Source organism: Mustela erminea, chromosome 21 (assembly GCF_009829155.1).
Source record: "Mustela erminea isolate mMusErm1 chromosome 21, mMusErm1.Pri, whole genome shotgun sequence".
Taxonomy (NCBI): domain Eukaryota; kingdom Metazoa; phylum Chordata; class Mammalia; order Carnivora; family Mustelidae; genus Mustela; species Mustela erminea.
Genome location: NC_045634.1, coordinates 12,423,993 through 12,438,718, shown reverse-complemented (window position 1 = coordinate 12,438,718; position 14,726 = coordinate 12,423,993). Strand labels below are relative to the sequence as shown.

The following is a 14,726-nucleotide window of genomic DNA, read 5'->3' as shown; positions in this document are numbered from 1 at the left end:
AATTGTATCCCAAAATTTTAAAGAAAAAACACCTGTATGTATACAAATGATAGGGTTAAATATAATAAAGGGATAAAATATGACTATAACAATGAAAATTTGAAAATATTTTTAAAGAGATATTGATAAGATAAAATAGTCAAAAAAGTTAACATAGAAAAGAGGAAAAATTTAAAAAGTAGAATACGAAAAATTTTTTAAAAAAATTTAACATTGAAAGACTAAAGAAACATGGGAAAAAAAGCCAGGAATACTGTGTGTTGCTTTCCCCTAGCATTGGAGTTCCACAGTTCTCATTGATTGGCGAACGTGCTCTTGGCTGGATATTATTGCTGATCTTCTGGGGCAGGGGCCTGTTGCAGTGATTCTGAGGTAGAATCACTGAGGCCTGAGGTGGAATTGCACTGCCCTTACCAGGGGCCAGGCTCAGTAATCTGCTTGGTTCACTCTCAGTAGCTTTTGTTCCCTGAATGCTTTCTGTATAGTTTTGGAGGATGGGAATGAAAATGGCGGCCTTCCAGTCTTGGCCCTGTAGGAGTTGAAAGCTCAGGGCCCTGCTCCTCAGTGCACCCTCAAGAGAAAAGTAGTCAATCTCTCCCATCTTCGTGGTCTCCGGCCACAGTCCGAGCTGACCCAGCCTATGACCAAGCATTTCTGTCTCTGGTGCACAGCCCCATTTGGAGTCTCCAAACCCAGCAGATTCCTGCTGTGTGTCCCATGCTGCTCCTCCCAGAGGAGGAAGGAAGGCATCTCTCTGGATCTGCCACTTCTGGAGTCCCAGCTTGAAGAGAAGTGGCCTGATTGTGCCTTGGATCACAGTTTAAGGTAACCCCGAGCTGAAAGCCCACTCCTTGCCTTTGTCTCTGTAGCTGGCTTCCCCACTCTAGTACCTGGGAGCTCTGCTGCATTCAGACACCCCTGGTCTTTCTGTGACCCCATGGGTCCTGAGAACACACTGTCCCCAAGAGGGCTGTACCCATGTTTAGCCTCTGCAGTGACATCCCTCAGTGGAGCAACTTATAAAAGTTCCAATTTTGTGCTCTACTGCTCTCTCACTTGCAGGGAGCTGGCCCCTCCTCCCATGGTCTGTCTTCCCATGGCTTCAGATTCACTTCTCTGCACATCCTACCTTCTGGAAAATTGTCGCTTTTCTGTTCCTGGAATTGCTGCTCTTTTTCTCTTCTATCTCCTGTTGAGTTTGTAGGTGTTCGAATGGTTTGAGAACGACCTAATTGAACTCCTGGGACCTGATGATATTTCAGTCTCCTACTCTTCTGCCATTTTGCTCCACTTTGTGTGTGTGTGTGTGTGTGTGTGTTTATGTTGTTAGCCACTGTATAATACCTCATTAATTTTTGATGTAGTGTTCATTGATTCATTAGTTGCATATGACACCCAGTGCTCATCAAAATACCTTAGTACCCATCACTCCGTTACCCCATCCCCTTACCCCTCTCCCCTCTGGAATCCTCAGTTTGTTTCCCAGAGTCTATAGTCTCTCATGGTTCATCTCCTTCTCTGATTTCTCCCCTTTTGCATTTCTCTCCCTTCCCCTGTGTCCTCTGTGCTTTTGCTTATTCTCCACATATGATTGAAACCATATGATGATTGTCTTTCTCTGCTTGACTTACTTTACTTAGCATTATCCCCTCCAATTCTATCCACGTTGGTACAAATAGTGGGTATTCATCATTTCTGATGTCTGAATAATATTCCATTGTATATATGTACCATATATTCTTTATCCATTCATCTGTTGAAGGGCATCTTGGCTCCTTACACAGTTTGGCTATTGTGGACATTACTGCCATGAATATTGGGTGCATGTGCCTCTTCTTTTCACTACAGCTGTATCTTTTGGGTAAAGACCTAGTAGTGTTATTGCTGGGTTGTAGGGTAGCTCTATTTTTAACAGCTTGAACCTCCATACTGTTTTCCAGAGTGCCTGTACCAGCTTGCATTCTCACCAACAGTTTAAGACAGTTCCCCTTTCTCTACATCCTTGCCAACATTTCTTGTGTCCTGTTTTGTAATTTTTGCTATTCTAACTGGTGTAATGTGGTATCTCTTCATAGTTTTGATTTGTGTTTCCCTGATGAGTAGTGATGTTGAGCACTTTTTCATGTGTCTGTTGGCCATTTGGATGTCTTCTTTACAGAAGTGTCTGTTCATGTCTTCTGCCCATTTTTTGACTAGGTTATTTGTTTTTTGAGTATTCAGTTAGAGAAGTTCTTTATAGATTCTGGATATCAGCCCTTTATCTGTAATGTCATTTGCAAATATCTTCTTCCATTCTGTGGGTTGCCTCTTAGTTTTGTTGACTGTTTCCTTTGTCGTGCATAAGCTTTTTAGCTTGATGAAGTCACAAAAATTCATTTTTGCTTTTGCTTCCCTTGCCTTTGGCGATGTATCTTGAAAGAAGTTGCTGTGGCCAATGTTGAAGAGGTTACTGCCTGTGTTCTCCCCTAGGATTTTGATGGATTCCTGTCTCACATTGAGGTCTTTCGTCTGTAGATCAATGGAACAGAATAGAGACACCAGAAATGGACCCTCTATGGTCACTGATCTTTGACAAATCAGAAAGAAAATATCCAGTGGAAAAAAGACAGTCTCTTCAGTAAATGGTGCTGGGATAATTGGACAGCTTCATATAGAAGGATGACTGGACCATCCTCTTAGGTGTAAGAGGATGTTTCATTCTTCTATATGAAGAATGCAAAGATATGCAAATATAAACTCAAAATGGATGTCCTCTGTATTTATAGTTCTGACTATGCTTTTTTTTTTGTCTTAAGAGTTTATTTATTTATTTGTGCAAGCGCACACATATATGCCCGCACAAGAGAAAGAAAGTTAGCAAGAGCTTGGGGGGGGGATGCAGAAGAAGAGTGAGAGAAACAGAGTCCCTGTTGAGTGGGGAGCTTGATTTGGGCTTGATCCCAGGACCCTAAGTCAAGACTTGAGTAGAAGTCAGATGCTTAACAGACTGAGCCACCAGGTGCCCCTGATTCTGCTGTTTGCTTAATTCATTTTTTTCAATTCCACTTACAAGTAGAATCATATGATATTTGTTTTTCTCAGTCCAACTTATTTCACTTAGGCTAATGCTGTCCAGGTCCATCAGTGTCATCTCAAATGGCATAATTTCATCCTTTTTAATAACTGTATAATACTTCATTCATTTAATTTCTTTATCCATTTGCCTGTTGATAAACATTTAGGTTACTTCCATGTCTTAATTATTGTAAATGACAATAGTGATACACACATACACACACACACACACACACACACACACACACACACTAAACAGAGGGGTGCATATATCTTTTGGAGTTAGTATTTTAGTTTTCCCTGGGTAAATACCCAATAGGGGAATTACTGGATCATATGGTATTTACTGGATCATATGGTATTACTAATTTTAATTTTTTGAGGAAACTCCATACTTTTTTCCACAGTGGTTATGCCAATTTACACCTTTTCCTTCACATCCTTCCCACCACTTGTTTCTCATCTTCTTGATTTTAGACATTCTAATAGGTATGAGATGGTATCTCAACTGAAATGTGACGAGATTAGCATAATGTTCAAAAGAAACAAGAAATTTCAGAAAGAATTACAGAAAAGTTTCTGGCCTCAATACTCTTATTAAATGGCTAAACTAGAAAAAGGAGTAAGAACCTTTGGACGTGGTTACCATGGAGACTTCAACATTCCAGGAATGGTAAGCTGAGTGGACCCAATTGTGACCTGGAGCCCTATAGAAAAGACGGGATGGCAACGAAAGCAGATGAGGTCTCCTGTAAAGGAAAGGAATCTGATATCTTTTCAGGAACCACCACCAAATTCAAAATACACTCAACTTTCCTTTTGTCTGGTCTGTTCTTTTTCTGAATCTGATGTCCGGGATGTTTCTCACAGAAAAATGTTAATAGGAGACCAAGATTGATGGGATGAGGGAAGAACAGAGGTGGAGGTTTGGCTCCATGGGCTAGAAGGGGAACAAACAGGACCATGGTTGCTGAGAAAGAACTGCATAGAGGAAAAAAGTACCTTTGGTAAAAGGAGGTGATCAAAAAGGTAAGAACAGAGTGCTATCAAATGATAGCTTGAAAACATAAATTGATAGCTTGAAGACATAAATTTGTCTTTCTGCTTTTCCCAATTCCCGCTAAACTATAAACTAAGTAGAACCATAAGATTATTTTAGAGAATGTTAGAGAATGGGAGAAGAGGCAACAATGGATGGGAGATGCCAACATATTTTTGAAAGATCGAAAACAGAAGAAGATGGAAACCAGCTGCTGCTGGAAATTTAGACCTGTTCAGGATTTAGCAGCTACAGGTACCATGGAGGATGAGGTTAAGTCATGGGGCTAAGAACAGCATGGGAGCATTACCTGATTTTTTTTTATGTCATATAGTCTGACTGCCTCCCCAGTCCCCCATCTCCTGCCTCACCAGAAAAGCCAGATTTATATTCCAGAGAATTTAAAATGGAGAGAGTCTTGTTTAATGGATAGCAAGTAACTAAATATATAATATGTGTATATATAGATATATATAGTTACAGTTATATATAATATATAGTGTATATATAGTTACTATTATCTTATATATTTTTTATATATTAAGCATACAATATATACAACATACACAGTAATTACTTTTGTCTTTTTTTAAAATTTATTTTCAGCATAACAGTATTCATTATTTTTGCACCACACCCAGTGCTCCATGCAATCTGTGCCTTCTATAATACCCACCACCTGGTACCCCGACCTCCCACTCCCTGCCCCTTCAAAACCCTCATTGTTTTTCAGAGTCTCTCATGGTTCACCTCCCCTTCCAATTTCCCCCAACTCCCTTCTCCTCTCTAACTCCCCATGTCCTCCATGCTATTTGTTATGCTCCACAAATAAGTGAAACCATATGATAATTGACTCTCTCTGCTTGACTTTTGTCTTTCCTGTACTGTTACCATGTTCTCAAAATTAAAAAAAAAACATTTATATTTAATTTTCTTTACTTTTATCCTTTCTATACTTTGTTTTCCTTACTAAGCTTTTTATAGGAACTATTTTTATTAGGCTTCTGCCTTGAGAGACAACTTTACAAAAAGGGTCTCTTGATTAGCATTTTCATGGGATACAAATAATCCATACTCTGTATCCATAGACTTCTCTCCAAACCTCCTTTCACATTAGTTTTTCCCATCTAGTTGTTTACAAGTCCCTTACTGTCTGGCCAAACCATCAGCCATTACCCATGAATTGGGAAAGTTTCATACCTCAGGCCATCATCCCATGTTTGTATGTATAGTATTACTTTTAGTTTATTATTTTGGTAGGGATTGGAGGATCCAGGAACTTCCACTTGTCCTTTTTTAGTACAGTAAATCTTACTGAATGGGTTAGGAAGCCAGTGTGGGTGTTCTGTCAGTTGCTTGAGTAGATCTATTCCAACCATATACATAGAAACTAGAAAAGTATCTCTGGAATAGATCCAGAATCCAATTGGACTGACTATGTGGGGATTTAAGTCATAACTCTATTTGCCACATGGCTTCCATAATTTCCCACCATGATCTAAATATTGTACTAAGTATGTCCTGGGTACACAAGGACTAGCCTTAGGTCAGAACAAGTGGATAGAAAGACTCAACATCATAAAGCAGTTAATTATGACACACACATAGGTGACCATGTTTATGGTCAAAGATCCTCCCTTGCAGTGCCAATAAATACTCTTGATTCAATTGGATATCAATATGGAAGAATGGATCTTGACCCTTACCTAATATGCACAAAAGTAAGTTCTAGATGCATCCATAGATCTTGAAATGAAAGATAAAACAACAATGCTCTTAGAAAAAAAATAGAATTTTTATAATTTGAACAGAGGAGATCTAGGAAAGATTTCATAAAAATTTTTAAAGAAATTTATTCATTTGAGAGAGAGTGAGAGCACTAGAAGAGGGGATGGTCAGAGGGAGAGGGAGAAGCAGACTCCCTGCTGAGCAGGGAGCTCAACAGGAGGCTCAGTCCTAGGACCTCAGGATCATGACTTGAGCTGAAGGCAGACGCTTAACCAACTGAGCCACCCAGGTCTTCCTAGGACAGATTTCTTAATGGTACACAAGATAGTGTACAGAAAGGGCCAATCATAAAGGAAAAAATGATAACTGGACCATATTAAAATTAAGAAAGCATTCAAAAGAAGGATTGAGAAAGTGAAAGGGAAAGCCTCAAATAGGACTTGTGTCCATAAAAGAACATCTACAAATTAATAAGAAAAAGGTGGGCCACCTGGGTGGCTCAGTTGGTTAAGTGTCTGCCTTTGGCTCAGGTAGTGATCTCAGGGTCCTGGATCAAGTCTCACATCAGGCTCCCTGCTTAGCTAACCCCCCTTTCTCTGTCTGCCTCTCTGCCTACTTGTGATCTCTTTCTGTCAAATAAATAAATAAAAATCTTAAAAAAAATAAGAAAAGAAAAAGGCAAGATGACCAAAGAAAATGGGTAAAAGATGTGAACCCAAAAGAGCACATCTAAATTATAAGGAATGTTGGTCAGATTCACTAGGCATCAGGGACATGCAAATTAAAATCATAGTGTGATATACACCTATACACATACGTATCAGAATGACTAAATTGGAAAAGACTAAAGGCCAAGTGTTGTCAAGGATGTGAGGCAATTTGAATTGTCATGTATTTTCTGATGGGATTGTAAATTGGTATGACCACTTAGGAGATTGTTTGACTGTAGATACTAATATTTAAATACACACGTACTTTATGGCCCAGTAGTTGGCATGTGCCCCCAAAAGGCACACATGTTTTCATTAAAAAACAGGAAAATATTAGTAATAAAAATAATGAAAACTGATGAGCAGAAAACATCCCAGTGAATTCTCAGAAGTGGAAACCTAACTCTGCATTGGTCCGTCTCCTCATCTCAACCTGTTACATTTTATCACATTTTAAATTTCTTATTCTGACCTGCTCCCTCCATATAGCAATACTCTTAGAGTGGAAATTAAAAGTATTTTATTGAGAATGCTAAATAGTTGCTGAAAGTTTCCTGCCAGATTCTGCAGTGACTAACTTCTCAATATTTGCTGTTCATTTGATCTTTCAGAAAGACAATTTGTTTTACTGCCTTGCTGTATAGCCCCATCTAGTCTTCATGTTATTTCTTGTTGTTGTTGACTGTCAGGCCAAATCCTTTCAGATTTCACTGTATATCAGCATACAGTATGTAGAGATTGCACTTGCCCCCAGTCAGTGCACTAAATTTATGGTTAATTTCCCCTAAAGGATCTAACAGATAATCAGGCATATGTTCTCCTTTACCATGAAGGCATCCAAAACCCACTGCTCAGGTTTTTGATACTTTGAACCAATGTATACATGATATGCTACAAGTCCTAGAGTACACAGTACCACCATTAAAGTTCTTGTCTTTATATCCATCCTTTCCTGCTTTTTCCCTTGACACAAGCATGAAGTGTAGCTAGTAGAACTCTACTTTCGTGATTATCATCACTGTATAGCGTGTACTCATAAGCCTTCTGTTTTGTGGCTTTAGAACTCTCCTTTTTTAGCCGCCTTTACTTTTTCCTCCATCTTGAGCCCCAGCAGGTAGTTTTCCTTGGGGCACCATTTTTCTAATCACTTTATGAATGCTGCTTCATGGAGAAGGTGAACAGAGAACTGTAAAGCTATTTTGAGATGTGGGAGCTGGGGCATCAGCTGTGCTCACTCATTACTTAAATGACTCATTTCAGTTCACCAGTTTTACAAAGCATGTGATACAAATTTGTGCTTCAGTAAACTTGTAAGTTTCAGCATTTCAAGAGTCTGCTGTTTTGAAGTTGAAATATTAATTAGGTTTTCCCTTAGTGATCTATCACTCTAATTTATGTTGGTATTTAGTGGAATCCCAAGATCATTCACGAACAAAAGAGACAGGTACTTTGAAATATAGGAGTCCAAAGGAAGACTAGAGCCCCAGTAGAAAATGAGAACTATTATTTCTCTTAGGATCCACTTTACTTATGTTACGTGCTATTTCTTTGGTTCACATTTGTTAAGTGCTATTTCCTTGAAGCTGTCTCCCATTTCTACTTAGACCAAAGGATCAGTCATGTTTGCTTTTCTTCACTTTTAGGGCTTGATCTTAGGCTCCAGAGGAGACTGGGTTTACATGACCTCCTATTGTGACATACTTTGTAAGAGGATAATATAGCCAGACGTAGGCATAGCTGTGAAATAATTGAAGTATGTCATCCATGTCCACAATTATGTTCCTTGTGCCTGGCAGTGTTTCTTTCTCTTCCCATTTTTTTCAGTAAGTACAGTTTATCAGGACATACCTCTGTTCAGAGTACTGAGTCATTTTGACGGTCAAGTATTTTGTTATGGGGAGAGCACAGTTATCATCTGCTAACGGAACTGATGTAAAAGGGGTTGATTCTGGATTACTAGGTCATGGTTTCATAAGTGAGATAAAATGGGTAGTAGGATCAGAGCATTTCTGCTTTTTCATTTATATATTCTAAGAAAATTCCAAAAATGTAAGTACATTAATATTTCCGACTCACCATGTTTTAAGCCAGAGGTCAGCAAACTTTTTCTATGAAGAGCTAGATAATACAGCTTTTAGTACATGTCCTGTGGCCTCTGCTGAAACCGCTCAGCAGCGGTAGCCTGAAAGCTGCAGACACGGCGTGTAAACAGATGGATGTAGCTGACTTCCAGTAAAACTTTATTTACAAAAACAGATGGCAGGGATATTGGCCAACAGACTGTGATTTGCCAACCCCTCCTTTAAGCCCAAGATTACCTATTCTCTTGGGTGGTTCTAGTTTTATTTCTCCCAGATTGCTCTAGTTGCCCTAAAGAGAAGTAGTGTGAAAGGAAATAGAGTGAGTGTTCCACAGCATAGGGACGTAATGACATGCAACACTGTGACATTTTAGGCCTCATCGGAAGTTAGTCATCTGCTACTGAGTCTCCATCTTAACTTTTGAATGAAAGTGATGTCTAGGGCTACATTTCTAGTCCCTGTATATGACTTCTGGAACTGAAGACAGTACGTACCCAAGGGAAGACAGATGCCCCCAAATTGTACTCACCATCTGGTCAAACACAGTGGGAGCCAATTGTCTTTGAGGGCAAGGTGTGAACACCTGTTCTTTCTTGCAGATGGAGGATTTACTGCTTCAGGTCTCCGAAGGTGTGTTTGCCTACAGCGATGCAGCTAAGCCTATTTTTATAGCTTGAGCAAATAAGTCCTCAAGTTGGGCTATGGTCGGTTGATTGATGACTCAAGAATGCTGAATTCCCATGTTGTAGTCTGACCAGCAGTTACATTGTTCTGTATCCTGCCTGCTGCTCCCTTCACAGATAATTACCAGAGGCTAATTTACAGATGCCAGTGGGAACGGAAATAGAGTGAATGGCTGCCCACAGAGCTAGGAATTGGATTTTATCAGGAGTCATGAAGAAGCACGTTGGTTCTTGGTAAAAAAAAAAAAAAAAAAAAAAAAAATCCAGAAAAGTGACTAGTTAAGAAATACAACAGCAAAAGAGTTATCTAAAGGGCAGTGCAGTTTTGAAGCATTGCTTTAGTGTTAGACAACCTGAGTTGAAATCCTTACTGCTCCACCTAAAAGGTGAAACCTTGGCTGAGTTCCTTAAATTCTTTACATCTCAATTCTTTCCATGCAATATCAGTATGGTAGTAGAATCAGTTCCAGGTTGTGAGGATTACATAAAATAAATGCATACAGAACATTTAGGTAACTATTTGAAACATGGTAAATGATCAATAAATTTTAGCTATTCTAATTCATATCTCCAATCAAGTGTTTACTTTTAAGTTTTTTTTTATGTATTTAATGATCAGGAGTAAGTATTTTTACTTTCCTCATTTATTTAAGGAGATTTCAAGAGTAATTGATTGCTTACCTTACAGAATATAAAACAGATTCATGAATTTTTTTTTTTTTTTTAAAGATCTTATTTATTTGACGGAGAGAGATCACAAGTAGGCAGAGAGGCAGGCGGAGAGAGAGGGAAGCAGGGTCCCTGCTGGGCAGAGAGCCCAATGTGGGGCTCGATCCCAGGACCCTGAGATCATGACTGGAGCCAAAGGCAGAGGCTTTAACCCACTGAGCCACCCGGGCGCCCCTCATGAATTTTTTAAAAAAGATTTTATTTACCTATTCATGAGAGAGAGAGGGAGGCAGAGGCAGAGGCAGAGGGAGAAGCAGGATCCCCAAGGAGCATGAAGCCTGATGTGGGACTTGATCCCAGGATTCTGGGATCAGGACCTGAGCTGAAGGTGGACACCTAACCCACTGAGCCACCCAGGTGCCCTGAGATTTATAAATTTAAGTGAATTGCCCAAGGTTAGAGACTGATGGAACCAGAATTAAAATCTACCCACTGATCCTCTTAATAATATAAAACTTCCCAAATTTGAGTTGGCTTAGAACTGATTGTTTTTGCTTCAGTTTAGTTCTTCTACTATTCCACCAATCTTAGCATCAAAATAAATTTATAAATGGAGTGCACATAGGGAAATTCTATCCCTCTTAGTTTTTGTTTTTGTTTTTTTATAAAATGAGCAGGTTGGTATACAGAGATGATCCCTATGATATTTTCCAGTTCTGGAATCCTAAACTAAAGGTTTTATAGAGAAACTCATCACTGAGGTGAACAGCTGGAGTTATGGTAATAGGTAGGCCATGGTTGACCAATGTCATTGTTTTCAGGAGGGCACTGGCAATGAGAATTCAAGATGGATTCAGGATTGCAACTATCATCAGAACAGAGGTTTCCTTTTTGTATTTGATGGTTAAGATGGACTACCCTGGAATTTGTATCATGCTGGTATAAGGGATGGACCAGGGATTTTAGAACTTGAGGGAAACTTAAAGCATCTAATGAATCCGCTATGCGGATAAGTGCTTTTTAAAAAGCAAACAATTACTTAGATTTATTTTTATCTTAGAAATTTTGTCACATTGGTTCTCCAATTAACAATGAAAGTGATATGATTTAAAATTCACTTTAAATACACACAGACCCAGGGCACCTGGTGGTTCAGTTGGATAAGTGTCTGCTTTTGGGTCAGGTTGTGATCTCCCCGTCCTGGGAGGGAGAGTCAGGCTCTTTGAGCCATGGGGAGTGTGCTTGTCCCTCTGCCCTTGCCCCGCTCTCTCTCTCTCTCGCTCTCTCTCAGATAAATAAATACATAAAACACACACACACACACACACCTTATTTTGCCAGTTACATCTCCCAGTGTCCAGGGTATTTAAACAGAAACTACTTCATGTTTTAGGAGGAATTTAGTGATTGAGCTGAAGAGAGCTACCCAGTTTCCTAACTTCTAATGTGATACTCAAATCACTAAATTAAGATAATCTTTTTAAAAATAGCATGGGGAAAACAGCACAAATATTTAGCAAGACACTTATAGAGCTGTTTAGAATTATTAGAGCTGGATATTCATGAATTTAAATAACTGAATAATCTAATATGTAAGTTATGTTGCTACTGCTTATAAGAGTAATCAAAGCTTGGGATAAACATTATTCCTTGATAGATCTCAAAACCACCAGATTTTCAGAGATTTATTTTTGGGGTAATTATCTCAAAAGATGAGTAATGCTCTATAATGTGACATACACTAGACTATAAAATAAGATGCATAAGTAACCCAAATTAGGCAGTTGATACCCAGATGATAATGTTCTATGTTGGAGCTTGTCACATTCAGGCAATACAGTGTTAAGTGTTAATATAGCATTAAATGGTTAAGAAAGTGGGCTCTGGAATCAGACTTCCATTTTTTAAAAAAAATTAATTTATTAATTAAAAAAATTTTTTTATAAACATATAATATATTTTTATCCCCAGGGGTATAGGTCTGTGAATCGCCAGGTTTACACACTTCACAGCACTCACCAAAGCATATACCCTCCCCAATGTCCATAACCCCACCCCCTTTCTCCAAAACCCCCTCCCCCCAGCAACCCTCATTTTGTTTTGTGAGATTAAGAGTCGCTTATGGTTTGTCTCCCTCCCAATCCCATCTTGTTTCATTTATTCTTCTCCTACCCACTTAAGCCCCCATGTTGCATCACCACTTCCTCATATCAGGGAGATCATATGATAGTTATCTTTCTCCGCTTGACTTATTTCGCTAAGCATGATATGCTCTAGTTCCATCCATGTTGTCGCAAATGGCAAGATTTCATTTCTTTTGATGGCTGCATAGTATTCCATTGTGTATATATACCACATCTTCTTGATCCATTCATCTGTGGATGGACATCTAGGTTCTTTCCATAGTTTGGCTATTGTGGACATTGCTGCTATAAACGTTCGGGTGCACGTGCCCCTTCTCAGACTTTCATTTGATTTTGTTCTTGCCCCTTACTGTGTGACCTTCAGTAAAGTACTTGACCCATCTAAGCCTCATTGTGAAATACAGAGTACCTGTGCCTGTTTTGTAGATGGTACTGAAACAATTGATGTAATTATGTGGAATCTGCTAAGCACACTGTCTACTAAGTGCTTTGTGGCTTTCTTAATGGCTCCTTAGCTTTTGGAGAAAGATTTACAGCTCCCTGTTTATAGCAGCCTTCATGCACGGAGCGGCAGGGGGCTGCAGCGTATCTCTGCCCATTCTATTGATTGTGACAGTCAGAAACCTGGTGAGCAGTGAGTAGGGGATTGTCCTTAAATGCACTGATCAAAACTTCTCAAGTTCGCACCTTGAAATAAGATGCTTTTTTTTGCTTTTTGTAAAGTTTAGCATTCACTTCTTGGCTTTGGTGGGTATTTTAAATCATCTACATTTGCCCATCTTTTTTTTAATTACTCTGAATCTCTGACTAATCTCAGTAGAGATATGTATTAGCAAATTAAATCTGATGGAAATGATTTATCTTTTTGGAATTTAAGCTATAGAGAATTCCTCATAGATTATTAACTTTCTGGGAGAGAAACTGTAATATGAACCATTAGAAACTGAATGTATTTTTGTCTATTTATATAAAGAAAGATAATCGTTTTTTAAACTTTTCTACTTAGGAAATTTGGATTAAAAATTATGCATTATTAACTAATTTACATACTATAGTAGGGATAAATTATTATTTTAGTTTTTATAGAAAATCTGAGATAAACTTGTAGTCCTTTAGAGTTGATCTAAATATGTCATCTCATTGTACTGGGTTGGAATTCCATTTCGGGAGTAGATGAGAACTTCTCTCATTCATCTTCAGAACTGGCAACAACGTATGTAAAACAAAATATAGGTGATAAAGAGAAATTTTTTTGAGTTAATTAAAATAGATGTGAAAGCTGTTTACAGTTAATATATACAATACAGGGGCGCCTGGTGGCTCAGTGGGTTAAAGCCTCTGCCATCCGCTCAGGTCATGATCCTGGGGTCCTGAGATGGAGCCCCACATTGGGTTCTCTGCTCAGCAGGGAGCCTGCTTCCTCCCCTCTCTCTGCCTGCCTCTTGCCTACTTGTGATCTCTCTCTGTCAAATAAATAAATAAATAAATATATACACACACACACACACACACACACACACACAATACAAATGGGTTAATATGTGTGGGAAATTAGAACAATGTCTGGCATGTAATAGGTCCTTTATATATCCTGGTGGTACTGTTATTATACTAAAGGAAAATGCAGTTAAATAGTAGAATAAGAAAAAGAAGGTTTTCTAAAATTTAGTGGGTAAATTTTGACTTGGTCTTTGATAACACTTAGCAAAAGTTGCTATTAGCATAAAAAAAAATGTAAGGTCCTAATTACTGAGTGTAAGTGCTGGTATACTTACTGAGTTTGATATTTTTTATATTATTGAGGAAATGAGCATGTACCATTTATCTTTCAAAGAATTAACAACCCATGGGGACCCCAAAAGATAGCAAGTATATTCTGCTCTTCACTCTGATAGGTTATTTTATTTGTTAAGTGTGGGATTTCTGGCTGGCTCAGTTAGTAGAGCATATGACTTTTGATCTCAGGGTTGTGAGTTGGGCATGAAGCCTACTTAATCAAAAGGAAAAAAACACAACACATTGTTTGTTCAGTGTAACCATAGTTGACAAAATTACTGAATCCATACACCAGGAATGTGTAACATGTTTGAGAATTTTGGCAGCTAGACCTGTAGGGATTTGACGTTCTGTCTAGTACGTGGTCAATATAAAATAGTTTGTTTTCCTAACACAACTTTACAATTGCTATTTATTTATTAATTTATTTTAAAAAATGATTTTATTTATTTGAGAGAGAGAGAGAGAGAGAGAGTATTAACAGGAGGGAGGTTCAGAGGGAGAGGAAGAAGCAGATTCCCCACTGAGCAGGGAGACATGGGGCTCCATCCCAGGACCCTGGGATCATGACCTGAGCCAAAGGCAGATGCTTAACCGACGAGCCGCCTAGGTGCCCTGTGATTGCTATTTAATATGCAAGAGGCAACAAACCTGGTAGAAGTGATTCTTAGCATTTAGGTAGTGCTTTAGAGTACACAAAGTGCCATCACTCACATTGCCTCGTTTTCAAGAGACAGGCTGTACAATTTCCGTTTCAGCTGTGATTCAGAGAAGTTGCTCACCCCACATCCAGCTCGTGGGAGAAGCCCGAGGTGACTGCTCTTTTTACCTCATTACAACTT

General features: G+C 38.8%; 2 long non-coding RNA genes across 2 annotated transcripts in view; both read left to right on the top strand.

Moving 5' to 3' along the window:
- Positions 1-3,754: 3,754 nt before the first annotated feature.
- LOC116581977 overlaps positions 3,755-14,726 on the top strand; it is a 78,987-nt gene continuing 68,015 nt past the window's right edge. The window contains exon 1 of the long non-coding RNA XR_004282331.1: positions 3,755-4,083. This is a non-coding gene — a long non-coding RNA (uncharacterized LOC116581977). The remainder of the gene's footprint in view (positions 4,084-14,726) is intronic.
- Positions 5,760-9,578, top strand: LOC116581978. Its single transcript, XR_004282332.1, has 2 exons — positions 5,760-5,814; positions 9,212-9,578. It is a non-coding gene; the product is annotated as an uncharacterized LOC116581978 (long non-coding RNA).